Genomic DNA, 14,595 nt, shown 5'->3' on the forward strand with positions numbered 1-14,595 from the left:
AGACACAGTATTCAGTATTCCGGTACTTATTGATTCTGGAGCTACGGGCAACTTTTTTGACCTGGAATTTGCTCGGAAATTACACTTGACATTTGTACCTAAGTTAGAACCAGAACCAGTGCGAGCTGTTGACGGCTCTGCACTTTCATCTGGTCTAATAAAATTTAATACTGAACCCTTGCTGCTAGTTGCTGATAACGGACACACAGAACATACCATTTTTTACTTAATCGATACACCAACTTTCGGGGTCATTTTAGGAATTCCGTGGCTGGAACTTCACAATCCGCAGATTGATTGGGTTAAACGTACATTAACCTTTAATTCGTCCCATTGCAAATGACACTGTTATCAGGAAACCAAGGATTCAGTCATGCCTCTTTACTGTGCAACTTCACACTTAGAGCTGTATAACATTCCCAATGAATACAAAGAGTTTACTGACGTATTTGATCCGGTAAGGGCAACTAAGTTGCCACCTCACAGGATCTACGATTGTAGGATTGATTTGATTCCAGGAGCGGTACTACCTTGTAGTCGAATTTATGCTCTAACTGAACCTGAAAATCAGTATTGAAGAACTTACTTGGACGAATTATTAGAGATTGGTTTCATTCGTCATTCCACATCGCCAGTCTCTTCTCCTCTTTTTTTTGTGGCGAAGAAGACAGGTGATTTAAGGGCTTGCATTGACTACCGCGCAGTAAATAAAGCAACTATTAAGAACCAGTATCCTTTACCGTTGATCCCTGTACTTCTGAACCAAGTGAAAGGCTCAAGTATTTACACCAAACTAGATTTACGTGGGGCTTATCACTTGATTCGAATAAAAGAAGGAGACGAATGGAAAACAGCATTTCGCACCAAATTCGACTTATTTGAGTATACAGTAATGCCATTCGGACTTTGTAACGCCCCAGCGGCTTTTCAATACTTCATAAATGAAGTATTACATGATTTGTTAGATATCTGCGTCATCGTTTATATTGATGACATCTTGATTTATTCCAAGGATTCTGAGGAACATGCGAAACATGTTTGATCTGTCCTCTAAAGATTGAGAGATAATTCCTTGTTCGTCAAGCTAGAAAAATGCGTTTTCAACACTTCCAAGGTGGAATTTCTGGGTTATTGGTTATCCCCTGAAGGAATTATCATGGATCCAAAAAAGGTTGAAGAGATTTTAAACTGGCCCGCTCCCAGCTCAGTTAAAGAGACACAGAGAATTCTTGGATTTGCGAACTTTTATAGACGCTTCATTTCAAAATATTCTGAGATCGTTGCTCCGATCACGCATTTACTTCAAAAAGGGAAAAAGTTCCTTTGGTCTGCTGAAGCGGAAACAGCTTTTGCAACTTTGAAAAAAGCATTTACTTCAGCACCAATTTTGATACATCCAGATCCAGATAGACCATTTTTTGTGGAAGCAGATGCTTTGCAAACCGCCGTTTGTGGAGTTTTGATGCAAAAGGAAACTAATACAGGGCACTTTCATCCAGTTGCCTTCTTCTCAAGGAAGCTTTTGCCGGCAGAACAAAATTATACCATTGCAGAGCGTGAATTACTAGCAATAAAGGCTGTTTTCCAGGAAAGGAGACATCATTTGTTGGGAGCGAAACACACTATTACCATCTTTTCTGACCATAAGAATTTACAGTTTTATTCTACTGTAAAAGCGTTTACTCCTAGACAAATGCGATGGTTGCAGTTCTTTAGTGAGTTTGATTTCCTAATAACTTACCGTCCAGGCACAAAACAATTATTATCAGACACACTTTCACGCTTGGTTTGTGAAAAAGACACTGAAAAAACAAGAGAACCACAAAGCATTATTCCTGCTGAAAAGGTCTGTGCAGAAATTTCAGTTACAGATTTTCTGACTCATTTAAAAAGAAAGACTGATGCCTTAGATCAACAACAATGGCTTTCACACAAACACGCAACCATACAAAATGGGTTCCTTTATCACAAGAACAAATTGTTTGTGCCAGAAAAAGATTTAAGAGAACAAATAATAAAATGGAATCATGATTTAGGTACTGCAGCTCATCCAGGAATTACAAAAACACTCGAATGATGTCAAAGGCATTTTTGGTGGAAAATATGAGTGATGATGTACATCAATATGTTAGAACTTGTCCAGTTTGTGCTCACCAAAATCTTTACATACTCCTGTAATGGGATTATTACAACCAATGACAATCCTTCCATTTCCCTGGCACACAATCAGTCTAGACTTCGTGACGGATTTGCCCAAGTCCAATGGTTTCACTGCTATTCTAGTAGTAGTGGATTTGTTATTTAAAATGGGACATTTCATACCTCTGCCCAAACTCCCATCTGCAACCGAATTCAGTAATTTGTTTTTAGCCAATATAGTCAAACTTCACGGATTACCACAGAAAATTATTTCTGACAGAGGCCCCCAATTTCTTTCTAAATTTTGGAAACAACTTAGTGCTCAGTTGGGTATCGAGTTAGCTTTATCATCAGCCTTCCATCCCCAAACAGATGGCCAAACTGAAAAGGTGAATCAAGACCTAGAACAAAGTCTGCGATGTTTATTGACCACCTCGACTTCAAATTGGGATGAGGCATTACCCTTAGCAGAATTTGCTTATAATAATTCAATACATTCAGCTTTAGGGTGTTCTCCTTTTTACTTTCTTACAGGACAGCATCCTCGGCCTATACCTATAGAATTTCCTGATCAATCAAGCGATATGCCTGCTGTTACAGAAAGATTGGCTAAGTTGTCAGCTTTTCAGGAACATATTAAAAAGACTTTAATCAAACATAAAGAAAGAATGAAGGAAGCAACTGATCAACATAGAATACCAGCTCCACAGTATAAAATTGGGGACTTAGGGGCCGATTATGATGGCGGACGGACCTGAGTCCGTCCGCCACCATAGAGTAGGAGGGAACCTCCTCATTGCCTGCGGAGTTCCCTCCTGTGCAATTAGGATGTGACCACCACCCTGGCGGTCTCATCCTCTATTTTTACCATTGCGGCGGGTGCGGCTTCAAGCTGCACCCGCCGCAATGGTAAAAAATGCATACATTGCATTTGTATGCAGAAAGCGGCAGGCACCGTGCGGTGCCTGCCGATTTCTGCATACAAATGCAGGGGGGTACCATAGGTACCCCCCATGTGCACCCCCGAACACCCTTCACCAAGGGGGCCCGCAACGGGCCCCCGAAGTCAATGTCCGTATGCTTTTCCACGGCGGAAAAGCCGCCGTGGAAAAGCATATGATTTCCGCCATCCTAATATGGCTGGCGGTGTCTGATAGACACCGCCAGCCATGTTAGAGCTGCGGACGGATTTTGAGACCCACGCCATCCTAATTTGGCGGTGGGTCTTTTGTGCCTCCGCAGCGGTTTTCCCCGGAGGATGCGGGAAAACCGCGATCCTAATCGAGCCCTTAGTTTGGTTGCCAAAAATATACAGATTGAAGGTCCCAAAAAACTAAAGCCTCGATTCATTGGACCTTTCCCTATAGACAAAATTGTAAATCCAGTTTCCATTAAATTGCGTCTTCCTCAGGAGTATTTAATCCATCCAGTCTTTCATGTGTCACTTCTTAAACCTTATGTTCCTAATACTCGCACTGATAATCCTCCACCTCCCATAATAGTAGGAGATCATGTAGAGTATGAAGTTAAAAGAATTTTGGATGCAAAATGATACAGGGTCGTTTATATTATCTGATAGATTGGAAGGGATATGACCCTTCTGAACGATCCTGGGAACCAGCAGTTAATGTACACGCTTCTAGGCTAATTCGGTCTTTTCACTCCCTACATCCCAAAAAACTCCGACCTGTTAAACGACCTTTGGGGGGAAGAACTGTCATGAGATAACTGTTATGGAGTGACTGATTTGAGGTTTGTTGCAATACTCTTGTAGCTAGCAATGCTTGAATATTTGTGGTGATGCTCGTATTTACTTCTCCAGTTGTATTGCCTTTGTCAAAGATTTCACGTGTTCAAACGATGTAGAACCGCACGTGAGGTACTTAGCCAACGCCCAGCCACAGACTATAAATATCTCGCCCTCGCTCGCAAAGACGCTTTGCTTCTTGATGCTGCGTCTTCACGAGCGTTCCTGCCCTACAGTTTGAAGAACCCGCCCAGCCTCTCAAGCGTCTACCGCCTTCCTCCCTCCTTCAGCGTCCCTCCCGCCTTCCTGCCTGGATCCCGAACTTCGGACCCTTCTTCTTCCCGGTCCCTTACCTGTCTCCGCCACGGTGAGTTTCCAGCGCAGATTCAGTCTCTCGATACCGGTGAGATTTCTTCCGGTCCATCTCGGTCCTGACGACATTTCGGATCCTGTAAAACAAAAGTAAGAGTGTTATTTATTGCTTAGCAACAACGAGGAACGGACAACAACCTTGATTGCAACAACAGAAAACAAACAATCATTGTTAAAGACAAATGACGATCGTGCTTTTATCAAAGACTGTTTGAAAAGCGGATAAAAGCGGACATGGTTAGAAGTGAATAATTATTGCGAAAATTACTTATTTTATTTGTGTGAATCCTGACATATGATTTAGGTTTAATTGATCCAGTTTAATTGATCCAGCAGTATTTAGACTGTAATTATATTTTAGTTTAGGACTTTCAATTTTCGAGTCCATCATTGGAGTTTAAGAACCAAGAGAGTAGGCAGGGTTGTTTTTTTTTGCTTCTCTCTTTTGAGAATCCATTTAAAAGAAAACTCTACGCAATTGAAAGGTAGGGCAAGTTTCAAGTGTTGAACTGCATGTAAATTAACACAAAAAACTAACCGGTTCTTGCCCAATGCATAATTAATCCCGGTGAATATGTATATGTTAATCTATATCTTGTTGTGTTTTTAAGACAGTGCATTGATCCCAAGTCATACAAAAATTGCAGAAGTGTTTGAATGGGCTCTCAAGAAATAGGTATGTAGTTTTAAGGTTTTAAATGATACATATGAAGAAGTCCATAGAATTCTACTGTTTCATGTAATTGTTTCTTCACGTAGACACAGAGTTAGAAAAAGCGCCTGAGTCAATAGGAGGAGCCCAGATCACTTCAATTGAGAAACAGAAGTCAGATATCTCCGAGAGAAGAGATCCTGTGTTGTTATCTTTGTTTCTCTCAATCCATTTCCCCTTTCCCTTGTGGGTACATCAGTTGGACCAAGTGTTACATCCTTGGTTTACTGGTTGATTCGCGAGGGAGTTGGGAGCTAGCGCCATCAAGAAGGAAACAACAGGACTCTCGTGAGCTGACGCTTGACACTGCCCACTATCTGCTATTGTGTGGCTGAGGGGCCATGCCATTTTCGGAACGTCCGCTGTCCTGTTCTGCGCTGACTCGTTGGTAGTCGGGGGAGGTTCGGGGGGGGGCATGGGGTGGTGGCAGTGGGTGTTGTGGACCTCTTGGGTCTCCGAGCTTTATGATTAGTGTCTCCATGACATGTGTTGGTCTTCAGATGTGGCTCTGGGCTGGGCTGAGCTGGGCTCCCTTTCGTACTGCAGGTAGTCCTCCTGCTTAACACCAGTAAAAGGCAGGTGTTAAATCCCTGCTGCTAAAGCGCCTTATCGCCTGTTTTTGGATCTCATTGCAGATCTGGCTGGTCATTGAGAATATCGCTAAGTGGTGTTTTTGTATTTTTTTGCACGGGAATGCCTACTCTGCATATCATTAGCGCTAGTTATCACTCTCATCCGTGGCGATATTTTTTGCGGAAGCTATCGCTGGAAAACAGGCGATATCGGCAGTTGCACCAGCTTGAGAATGGGGCGATAATTCTTTCGCCACTTTTGCTGCGCTAAAGTGACGATAGCTTGGAGATAAGTCCTTGAGAATATGCCCCATTGTTTTTCAGCATGTGGTGGTACACATATTACAAAACAAGGTACATACAATGGGATGAATGTCCATTGACATTGTAGCAACTTCCATTCCTACTGTTTACTGTGCCAGACATTCCCTGCATCATTCCATGTTCAGGTTGTACTCAGTCACAGCATCATATGCCTGGTGATGGCACAACTCAGACACTACCCGCAGTTCATGACATGGTGAATTGAAACAACAAAATGAAATAAGATTAGCAAGGAAAATCATGTCTCACATGTAACAGCAAACTGAAAATTCAGCAAGAACAATGTTACTGTTAACATTAGTAAGGAATGAATGACATAGTGTGCATGTAACTATAACCATATCCAAACCTGTCCTGCATAAACATCAGCACACGTATCCTACACTCTGATGTGCACATACACATAGTCCATACAGCTACACAGAAAGAAACACAGTTGAATTGGAAATACATCTCAGTGCCTACTTACAGTCATCAAAAGAAGTTGTTTATAAGATATCGCAAGTCAACTCCTTCCTCCTCACTACTGTTTTCATTGCTAAGCCCAGGAATGCTCAGCCTGTGGTACCTGCTGATCTTCTTCATCTTCAATGAGAGGGATGTTTTTCCTAATTGCCAGGTTGTGGGGCATGCAGCAGGCAACGGTGATTTTGCACACATTTCCAGGAGAATATTTTAGGACTCCTCCAGTTGTGTCAAGACAATGGAATCCGCCCTTCAGGAGTCCAAAAGTCCGCTTCACTATCTGCCTTGTCCTCCTCCTTGAAGCTGACATTTCCTAGGGTGACTGGATTACGAAATGGCATTAGTAACTATGGCTGGTTGGGGTATACTGCATCTCCTAAATGGGAGATAGACATGAGTACAATTTTCAAGCAAATAGAACCAAATAGACACTCAAAACCACTCACAACAGACATAATTAAAAACCTTACTGACCAATAAGTCAGGCTCGCTCTTAGTAGGTAAGTCATCAAACGGAGTGTGACCCTGTTCTATAGAATGTGCAAGTCATGGGCTGATCCAGGAAATCTGGCACAGACATGGGAAATACACTTATCTGGTAAACACACCACCTGTACATTGATTGAGTGGACGTGCTTCTTGTGCTTATAACATGCTTATTGGCCTGTGTTGGAATCAAAGCAATATGTGACCCATCGATTGTTCCAATGACATGTGGGATTCGCCCAAAGCGTTAAAAAACAGCTTTGATATTGGTCTAATCCCCTGGTTTGGGAAACTTGATGTAGCTGTCCTTGTGTCTGGTCAATGCCTGCAGTACATCTCGAAGTACATTGCTAAACATACGCTGGGACAATCCTCCAGAAGTTGCCACTGTGTGCTGGAATTACACAGTGGCCAAGAAATGCAGTACTGCCATCACCTTAACTTAGGTTGTCAGTGATGTAGGATATTAGCGATGTGGACACAATTAAGGTGCCAACTACTGGCACAAATCATAAATTATATATCAACAAAAGGAGCGGTAGGGAGTATCAAGTAACACTCTTATTCCCCGGTTATGTTCAATAAGCAAAAAAAGAGTGTCTTGTGATAACGATGAGATCACACAAAGGAGCAATGGAAAGGGGGGGACGGCCTAACTCAGGACGTTTAAGAAAGCCCTCACTCACCACCTGGTGATAACATGCTTCATCATCGGGCCCCACTAAAGAGGCCGAGTGCCTCTTTAGTGTGCTTCAACGCCAGATCTACTGCGGAGCAGGATTTTGTGAGTACAGGGCGTGCGGTGAGAAATAAACAATTAGTAGTGATTAAAAATGTCTGTAATGTATCAAAAATAATTTATTATGTGATCACTTAGGACATATTATTAAAATAGTGTGTGGGAAAACAGTCCACAGTTAATTGTGTGGTTATTTCCTTAATTGTCAGTCAACATGTTTCTGCCTCTGAAACAGTGTAAAATTACCAGGCATTCATCAGGACTCTTGTAAGTGTACTAAACCCAGTTGGTATGGGCACGCTAAGGCCCACCCTTACCTAGGGACGTGAAAGTGAAAAAGAAAAAGTGAAAAAAGTGAAAAATTAGGAAGAAAAACTGTCTTCCAAAAACTCCTGGTTTAGGAGGCTTCCTGCATTAGGGTTTTCTGCACCATTGTGGTGTAACAGGGGTACACCATGGGTCACAGGAAGGGGGTGGTAGCGTAATTGGCACACCGCCCTCGACGCTCCGCACCCTCAGTATACCTGCATTACCCTCAGACTGGACCCCGACGCTTATAACGTGCTCATTGGCCTGTGTTGGAATCAAAGCAATATGTGACCCATCGATTGTTCCAATGACATGTGGGATTCGCCCAAACTGTTAAAAAACAGCTTTGATATTGGTCTAATCCCCTGGTTTGGGAATCTTGATGTAGCTGTCCTTGTGTCTGGTCAATGCCTTCAGTACATCTCGAAGTACATTGCTAAACATACGCTGGGACAATCCTCCAGAAGTTGCCTCTGTGTGCTGGAATTACACCATGGCCAAGAAATGCAGTACTGCCATCACCTTAACTTAGGGTGTCAGTGATGTAGGATATTAGCGATGTGGACACAATAAAGGTGCCAACTACTGGCACAAATCATAAATTGTCGCCTTATTGAGACGGTATCTTGCGACCACATCTCTCTCAAATCCATGGTTTGTAGGTCAGGAAAGGGCTTGTAGACAGGAGGCTGTCTTACTGCTCCCCTGCAATACCTATGTGTGGAGTGTAAACACAGTAGGTGCTAGATCACAATTCCCTCAGCCACATGTACTTAGACAGACACCAAATACCAAGTAAGTACACATGACAGTCCTTGGCAGTACAAACCAGATTTCACAGAACAAAAAGATTCCAAGCATACCACAGCATACATGTCATTTCTGATAATGTCTCAAAAAGGTATATTTACACAGGATTGAAAGTACACTAGAGTCATATCATATTACTAGTGACAGATTTTTTAGGCGAATTAATCAGGACATAATCTCACAATCCAAATACACATGACTTATGTATTAAAAATAACTAGACAAGTTTTGCTGTAAACACAGTAGGATCATGTTATGTATTGGATTATGTACACCACACACATCTTGAGGTTCACTCAGCACTTCATGCAGACAAATGTTATACGGTGGACACTGTCATGTTGTCATTGCCCCTACTATGACATACACAGTCCATTGACAATTAACATCTTTTTTAATATGCAGATGTGCACTTAAATATAGAGTACACAAAGACCACTTACAATGTCCAATTTATTTGCAATGCCTCAGTAGGGTGCTGGGACATTTGAGTGTATTGGCCCTCTGGGAAGGTAGGATTTTGTACATCAGACATATACATCCTTTCCACCTGAACATCATACTGATCACACACTGGGTGACAGTGGCTTCCAACACCTGTTAATGGACATGGGCTGCATACTGCCTGAGAGAAAGTGGAAAATCAGAAACTGTACTGTGTACTTTAATGTTGGTTTAGCCTGCCAACAAGTGTTTCAGGGTTCTCTCAAGGGCACTTTTTCATGTGAGTGTGGCTGTTTGATATGCATGATCCTTCAACACACAATATAATGCATCCAGGCATGGTGTAGTACAAAACAACAACAATTGCAAGTTATTTTTCCACCAATCGATCCTTACTTCAAATGTCATGGTAGGTGGTTCACAATCGAGGCGGACACAGCCATTGGCTGTAACTTGTTGTGGTGACAGCTGCGGATCGCTAATTGTGTCTGCCTACAGTGAAGACCGACGCGGTAAAGTTCCATTGCTAATGTAACATTATTACTTGCAGACCGCAGGCTATTTTGAAAAGCACAGTAGAAGGAGTATCAAACAGCAATTTAATCCATTGAACGACTTCAGCAAATACAGCCAACGCAGACCTATCCCTTTGACCGCTCACGAAAGACCATCTATGCGGTCTAGAAATGAGTTTTGTGTTTTGCAATAAAGATCACTTGCCTTCAGAAACTGCACTTCTAGAGGTCTCCCCATCTCTCTGCTCCTGCTCACATCCTTGGGAGCTACAATACCTTGCTGTACAGGGAGCAGGGCCTCTGCCTTCACATCAGAAGAGCCGAAGATGCTGGTAGACACGGTCTTTCCCCGTCCAAGCAGCTATATGGCACACCATAGGAGTAGGTGAGAACAATTCAGACAGAATACATATTTTAAATGTCAGCTAACCATGCACTTAGGGCATATTGTTTCAATGATACACACATCTGAATCTGTAGCCAATTGTTTAAAAGTGTATTTGGATTTGTGATGGACAAGTTCACTGCTGTATCTGTGTCAGTACTGGTCTGGACTTTATATCACTGTTCTCATGTGAATATTTCATCATCAACCACAAACTTTTGTTGTAAACGTATCTAGGACCCTATTTAAATATTCCCGATTTATGCCATTATGTGGTTATAACAAATCATATCCTTATAAAGGCATAAGAATCATATCCATATTAAGTCATAGCCAATGCAGTCCAAATACGGCAAGGCTACTCCCATAGACTCCTAGAAAGCACAACGCGTTCCTAAACAAACCAAGCCTCCAGCAGCCCAGGAATTCCCCCTGCTCCTGTATTGATTTGTCCTAGAACTCCTCGGGGTCCTGAAAGAACTGCGAGTTCTTAGTGACGTCTTATGTCCAACCTTACGTCAAACTCGGCACCTTCCAGGTATAAATATACCAGCATCTGCCCTAGCAAACACACGGTGGTTTGGAGCAGATCAGCTATCTACTTGCCCGACGCCCTGCTGTGGCAAGTGCCGGAGGAAGTCGACCCGACCATTGACGCACTAAGAGAGACGCTGTCTTTTCTCCTGCCGAGAAATCCAGCTCCAGTGTTTCCTGGTCACCCTTGCGGGTTGCTGGGAGATCGAGTCCTGAGAGAGAGATACAAGACCTCCTTCATTCTATAAACAAGGTACGGAGCTGATTAGACCCTTAGAGAATTCTTGATTCAGATTCTTGGTAAAAACCTATCTTAACTTAAACTGCAGCTCACTTACTCCTTCCCACGTACTAGGCTTAGGTTAGGTACACCGGGGTAGGCGTATCTTAGAAGCACCAGTTAAGTACGTTTAGTCATGGTTTTATATATGTATATATTTTATCTATTTTAAACACCGTATGGCTTAGAAACCATGCTTTTACGGTATTATTTTATAATACTTATTTTACTGTACGCACTTTACTTTATAACAAGTATTGCAATTGTGGCAACTCACTTCTCTTGCATGAGAAAGAAGACTGTTCAATAAATAACCTCTTTTATTGAAAACGCCCGTCTCTCTATTTCTCTGCACTGCTGGTGAAACTAAGTATGCACGATTGACTGAGTCAAATAGTTATCTATTGTTTCCGCGACTCTGGAGATATACTCCTTATTCTGGAGGGAGCAAAGTTGTCATGTTTATGCGGTTGTCAGAAACTAATCCCTTCTTGTCTATTCAGGAAAGTTAACACCTTCCAGTTTACTCGAGAAAGTTTCTAGTGACCTCTGAGCTAGCTGGCATTCATAATTAAGTCTAACATATTCAATAGTGACCTAGTCGACCTAAGTCCTACGTCTTAACTATCGTTTATGTTATTCCAATGCGCAGAGCCTATTGGCAATATAGGAACTACACTACACTGTGTATGGTGTAATAGTTAGGCATGTACACATTAGTTTGACAAAATTATGCCTTCTTTTCTCGTTCATTTGCTTGGGGAGTCATAGCTAATCAAAATCAAACTCTAATGGTGAAAGTATATGTGGTTAAGTTGTTGATGTATACAGTCACAACAACAACTTCATACACAATGCAATATCAGCATTACGTCTGTTAAGTCACAAGCCCTCACATAACAAATCACATTGCTCAACAATAGCCATGTCAGATGTAGGAAGGTGACGAGGTGTATGGATTGTAATGTACATTCAGGCCATGTGTAGTTCATGTTGAACAATGTTTTATTGACACAGTGTAAACATTGGTAAATAACCATACTAGCTAGGTGTATGTCCAGGGCCAAAATGCTACTGCTTCCTTCCGCAGAAGACATAGGTGTGCTGAGGTTAGCAGTTATGAGATTTTTTACCACCTGTGTTGTTCTCCCATCCACAATGTAGTGAGAGGTGTTGCACAGTCACATAGGGCAAGGTCAGGTTAGGGTGTGGTGTCACAAGGAAATGAAAATGTGTTATTAAATATGTAACTGCCGCATGTTTGGCAACAGGTGCAGTAATGAGAATTCTAGTCTGCTAACTTGGACATTGGATAAGCTAGCTATTCATGACCTGTGTGACGAAGTACCTGCATCTGTGCATCTTGCATGTGCACTAAGTGCCCAATGCCATGCCATTCTCACAGGTTAACGTCCATCAGAAGGTTTTCCTGTGGAGGACCATCGCCCGGAACGTGCGTCCCCTTAGTGTCACACTCGGTGCAGTGACCACTGCCGAAAACAGTTGCAGTACCTGAAAGGGCTGGGCCTAGAGGATCGCTGAAGTTCAGCTGGCACTGGCACCTCCAGGCAGGAGGAGCGTGTGCCACACCCTGACCCCCCTAATGAGTTGCATCTTGGTGGTGGCCTATCACAACCTCAATGGGCAGTTGAGAGCAACACAGCAGCAAGAAGGGGGTGAGTATGTGCCTTGAAGAACTGTGTACAATACATTGCATGATCGCGTATTGCTAGCAGTATTATGACTTTTATGTTTTGAGACAATCCAGACCTTTGTAATGTATAACATGTAGCATTTGCATGATGGTGATGGTTAGGTCCCTTGACTCTGGAACATATACGAGTAAAATAGGTATTGCCACTATTGCTATTCCATTATATAATGGGTACATGACAAAACAATGTGCAAGATAAAACCCTTTACGTATTTCTGTGACGCTCATCATAGCTCATCCCAAATGCCATTGTTTGTCCTGGTCTCTGTATTGAACTTGACACGCAATACATCCAGGTAGCATGATATCTTTTGTCCAATGGAACAGCTGGCAATATTCAGACTTATGTGTACTGATGTCACATGTCAGATTGGAGCTTACCATATGTGAGTGACAGAAAACATCCAATCTGATTTTAAGAAGATTCTCTGTTTTGGACTATATGTAGGTGACAACAGATGTATGTGAGTGCCTAACAAAGTAGGTGTTAGGTGGTAATGGGGAGGGGTAAGTGCATGGATGTGAAAGTGTCACAGACCCAGTGGTATTCATGGTTGTTACAAGGGGCTTTCATAGTTTTAGGCACATAAAACTATGGTTTAGCACTGTAAATCAGATATCTGGAAATGTGGCTTCACCGACATCTGAGAAAGGCAGATATATTCAGGTGAAGTACACAAAGGCATCTAAGCTGGACAACATCTGAATGATGATATTGGCCAGGGAGAGATAGGTTGACTTGTCCTTGTGAGATGTGGACATCAGCAGGATGTACACAATAAGAAATAGTGTTGCCAAAAGGTATCAATTTAAATGTTTTGTACTAAGATTGTAGCAACACAATGATTCTACCTGGCCTGGTGGTATAGTGAGCCACATGTCCCTGAAGTAAAATTCCATCACTGTCATTGGAAGTGTGGCAAGCTGTGTTTACGTGGCAAACTGTTAAAAGTGTTGCAATCTGCCTAAAGTAAATTTGATAATTGAACTGTCCTGTCATGACCCAGTACTTGTAGATATATATTTTTTGGCTTGCTATGCCTAAATTTAAAGCGTAATTTCTATATGAGTTACACATGTGACACTTAGAACTGCTTCATGTGCTAATCGACAGATGTGCAACAGTAATGTGATCTGTGTGAAATAGCCTATTCCATGACTCCTACATATTGATGGTGACGTATCAAAATGCGTTAACTGAAGCAGGGCAACTGCTGTTCCAGAAGCTCTTGATTAGGGAAAGCTCACTATATGCTGTATGTAAAGGCTGCAGTGTTATTCCATTTCTTAATAGATGGTCTATTCTTCCTTGGATCACATGAGGTAAGTGTGGTATACTATAAGGCTATCAGGAGGGAGAGATAAAGTATCAGCTGGTACATAGATGTGGTTAAGGTGTTGAGAAGGAGAAACATGCTGTTGAATCAAATAATGTTCCTGACACCATTATGTGAGATGTGCTATTTACTCTATATGTATTAATGCTGTCATCCAAGTACAAATTATGATGTTAGCCAATGTGGGTAGAGTTGTTATTTCACCTATGTACCATGTACATATCAACTAACTTCTTTTCAAATCTGTTTTCAGCATCAGACCAGGGCAGCAAAGGAGACAGTGCCACAAATGTTGGGGAAGAAGCTGCCAATATGGTTCTTGTGCTGCCAGTGAATAAGAGGGAACAAGTGGCACAGAGGGTGATGGGTGTTAAGGGTTAATGTGTATATAGGTCTTCTCATGGTGCCTTTTTGATATGATATTCTTCAAATCATAAAAGTATTGTTTAAACCACACTCTCCAGTTGGTGTTTTCATGTTATCATAGCTATCCAGTTGGTGTTTTCATGTTATCATAGCTATATGCATCATAATACAATCCTAATTGAATTGCTGCATTTACCAATGCTTGTTGGGTTTTCCTCTACAATGCCAGCGTTTACCGATAGATGGTTCCATAAATGAACACGTTGCTCAACCGCACGTGTAAACCGTCTTTTAACCCCCACGTGTGCAGCATGTGGATGCAGGGAAGCAGCAAGGTATAAAAGG

General features: G+C 42.1%; 1 long non-coding RNA gene across 1 annotated transcript; it reads left to right on the forward strand.

The window, feature by feature from the left end:
- Nucleotides 1–4,110: 4,110 nt before the first annotated feature.
- Nucleotides 4,111–14,330, forward strand: LOC144819310 (uncharacterized). The gene is made up of 3 exons (XR_013607284.1): nucleotides 4,111–4,253; nucleotides 12,239–12,509; nucleotides 14,138–14,330. It is a non-coding gene; the product is annotated as an uncharacterized LOC144819310 (long non-coding RNA).
- The last annotated feature ends 265 nt before the right edge of the window (nucleotides 14,331–14,595 follow it).

Source organism: Lissotriton helveticus, chromosome 2_1 (genome assembly GCF_964261635.1).
Source record: "Lissotriton helveticus chromosome 2_1, aLisHel1.1, whole genome shotgun sequence".
In the NCBI taxonomy this organism is placed as follows: domain Eukaryota; kingdom Metazoa; phylum Chordata; class Amphibia; order Caudata; family Salamandridae; genus Lissotriton; species Lissotriton helveticus.